At 37.0% G+C, this 3824-nt stretch overlaps 1 non-coding gene across 1 annotated transcript; it reads left to right on the plus strand.

Moving 5' to 3' along the window:
* Positions 1 to 3087: 3087 nt before the first annotated feature.
* Positions 3088 to 3230, plus strand: LOC115030966. Its single transcript, XR_003836560.1, has one exon. It is a non-coding gene; the product is annotated as a small nucleolar RNA SNORA67 (small nucleolar RNA).
* The last annotated feature ends 594 nt before the right edge of the window (positions 3231 to 3824 follow it).

Raw genomic sequence — 3824 nt, forward strand, 5'->3', positions numbered from 1 at the left:
TTTAGTTAACAGGACTCCATTAATCATTAGATATTAACTTTATGATTAGATATTAACTTTTATTTAAGTACTCTTCTTATCTCTTTCAACAGAATCCCAGCACTAAACCTGAGACAGCAATCTAAGGTAATCTATGACAATCATGACATGTCCACCTTTGATTTTTTTTCCAGCCTTCTTATAGTTAAAGATAACCTATACTAAAGAAATAGCCAGTGAAATAGGAGAGGTGTTTTTCTTATGAGGCAGACCCCTCCACACACACACACACACACACACACACACACACACACACACACACCTATTATTCTATACTGAAGAGTGACCATCAGGCCTTTTGATTACTAAGCCAGAAACAATACCACTTGTCAACTACATGAAACTCATAACTAAGAAAAATAGTCCTTAGCTTATTTAAGCTATTCCTGGGATAATCTACAATCCAAACTAGTCCCAAACTATAATGTGAAGAAAGATAGTGAAGTTTAAGCTAAGGAATCCAAATAAGTATAGCTGAAGAATCAAATTAGCTAATACATAAAGGAAGGAGTAGTCCTTGTGGACTATTACTTGGGATTTACAGATGAATTGGAGATAGGATCGTACTAGAAGTTTGGGACAGATGATGAAGACCCAACAGCAAATGCTATTCCTGTTGGTTCTATGCTTGAATCACCTGGAGATCTTTAAAAACTAATGTTTATGTTCCCTATCCCATGACTCAAAATCTATTGACTTCACCTTTTAAGGAAAAAAAACATTAAAAATTAAAACAAATATTTATTTATTTACTTATTTATTTATTCATTCATTTATTTAGCTCCTGTGTCTGTGTAAAGAGCAAGGACGAGCACACACACACACACACACACACACACACACACACACACACACACACCAGTGCATGTTCATGGAGGCCAGAAGATAACTTGTTGAAGTTGGTTCTTTCTTTCTCCCATATGGTTCTGGGGATTAATTTAGGTAGAACGTCAGGCTTAACACCTTCACATACTGAGCCATCTCACCAATTCCACCATCAATCATCTTTTAAAGCTCCCAGTTGATTTAAATGTTCACTCGGAGCAGAGAAGTGTTTTTTTAATGTATCACATGGTCAGCTCCCTGACTGCCCACTCTCACTTCTCATCATTGTCATTAGGCAGTAGGCTTACCTGGTACTCGCTGCAGTTCAGCATGGACTTCTTTCTTTTGTCTCCCTCTTGTTTCAGAGTTTCCCTAGATTGCCTTTTCTTCAGACACTGGAGACCTCCTTTGGGCTTTCTAGAATTAATTAAGTAGGGAATCTGTTTCATTTGTTTTTACAAAGTGTCTGTTTCCTTACTACACTGTATGATATTTTACATTTATATTTGTATGACTTTTTTTTCTTCATACATGTACTATATTGGGCCTGGCATTTGGACAATCATACTTATAAATTTAACTAATAAATGACTGTGCATGGTGGCAACTTTCTTTAATAGCAGCATTTGGGAAGTAGAGGCAGGCAGATCTCTGTGAGTTTGAGGCCAGTTTTGTCTACATACAAGTTCCAGGACAGGCAGGGTCAGGTAGAGACACCCTGTCTCAAAGAAACCAAAGCAAGCAAACAAATAAACAAACAACAACCAAACCAAAATAAAGACCTAAACAAACAAACATAAAAACGAATGAAGAAAACCATGAATAACTGCATAAAATATATTTGATAATGAAATCATAAAATTTATTGTGAAACTTCCCAACTTCTCTTTCAAGTGGTTGCCCTAACTATATAAAAGTTCTTTGATTTTCATTGTCTCTGGGTCTGGTTAATTTGGCTATGATTTGTTTATGTTCAACCTCATTGTTAATGGTAAAAATCTAACAAATGAACACTTTAAATTAAAAAATGAAAGTTAAGTTGTTAAGAGGTGATATTATATCACTGGAGGAAGGTGTTACCCAAGTGCTTTATCAAAGTATTCCAGGCTACCTTGAGAGAATGACTGGAGTCTGTAGAGGAGGAAAACTCCTTAGAAGTCTATTGTTTCATTATCAGACAGAGCTTGGGACACATTTAGCAGTGTGTACCTGGTTCCCAGCTCCATGCCTGGCACTGAATAATGCAGTGGCTAGTCCTAGGAAAAAGGTTGAGAATGGATTGCTTGCACTTGGAAGAGAAGAAAACTTTATGCAACACTGATTTTAATCTCTGGGTCTTTTAAGGGAAGAAATCATGCAGAAAGTAAATGCCGTAAGATGGTAGATTAACTTGGCCAACTCCATTCCACCTCGTGCAGACATTCAGGGTGTTCTGAGCATCTCTAGGGAGGGTGTGTAGCTGAGGACAGTAGGGTAAGGCAGCTTGTGGCATTTTTGTTTTCTTTCTTTGTTAGTAAAGTAAGAATTTAAATGAGTTTAACCTTTGATGATCTGGCGATTGTAAAAATCAACCCCACAAAGTTCAAGCACTGTCAGATTGCAGAGACACACTTTCTGAACAGCTCATCTCCCTAGACCTTTCTCTGTCAAATGTCAAAGCCCAAATGAGCTTCTTTGGAAAGCAAATTGCATGTTTCAAGCAGTCATTTCCCCTGGCTGGCAACTTTTGCTCCAAATAATTAAGTAACACAAGAACTGAAATGCTCTGGCCTTCAAGGTTGAACATAAGGATGTGTGTGTGTGTGTGTGTGTGTGTGTGTAAAATTCTTACCATACTTCTGGAAATTGCAGAGTTCAGGTTTTTAAACTATTAGCAATCATCTACTATACATTATTATTCCATAAGGAATACAAATGTTTCTAATGAATAGATTACTGAAGTCACATTTCAATGTGGTAGGAGAGGACTGAAAAAAAAACCTCTACTGAGTTATAAATAGAACATCCATAAATTGCACTCTAAGGCTCAGAGAAAAATCATGGAAGAAGGGGTGGAAGGATAGAAAAGATGGAGGGACTATGCAGAGTCTTGACTGCCAGGTTCTTGTACTTGAAGTCACAGAATCTGTAATTATATACACATAATTACATTGGACTTGTTAACTCTCACTGTCATGGAAGAGGAAGGTGATCGTAGGATTCTATACTTTGATGAAAATTTATGTCCATGGTGATTCCCTCTCCAAAGTACTGATTGTGTGCCCTTTTCAGGAACGTAACAACTTGGAAGAAAGCCAGGCATGCCCAAAGTATCTGGTGAACAAGGAATTCTTGTTTCCTTTGTCTTCCTTTGGCTGCCTACATATAAAAAAGAAAGAAAGAAAATTTATATGGAGAGAATAACTAATGGAAGATGGAGAAATATATTCCTCAGTTGTGTAGCCACTGGTAAGATGCCTCTGTAAAAGAAAATCCCCCTCATGCCCTGTAGCCAACTCTGATGAAATCAATTATCTAACATACAAATAAACAGAATAAAATAGCGTCAGAATAGAAGGAGGATAGTGGAGAAGAAGATGAGGTTTTACGGAAATCAGAGGAGGTTAAAAAGGAGATAGTGGATGAATATAATATGAATGTATCATGTGCATGTATGAAAATGTAACAATGAAATCCACTATTATATATACCTAATATATGCAAATAAAAACATTAAAGTATAAATTCCCTTTGTAAAACACCAAGCTAAGCCACTGGCAGAGGCAAGTGGCTGAACAGGCTTTGGCCTGTGAAAACCAAGAGAAATGGTGTTGGAATGAGTGACGATCATTCCATCTTCATACTCACCCTCCTCATTTGCATCTTTTAAAATAAAACTTGGAGATTTATGTAGAAGTTCAAGATTTGTTAAGCACAACCTTGCACTGGCATGTTCTGACAGACAAGACTGATTGCCACCA

The sequence above is a fragment of the Mus caroli genome, chromosome 4 (assembly GCF_900094665.2).
Source record: "Mus caroli chromosome 4, CAROLI_EIJ_v1.1, whole genome shotgun sequence".
Taxonomy (NCBI): domain Eukaryota; kingdom Metazoa; phylum Chordata; class Mammalia; order Rodentia; family Muridae; genus Mus; species Mus caroli.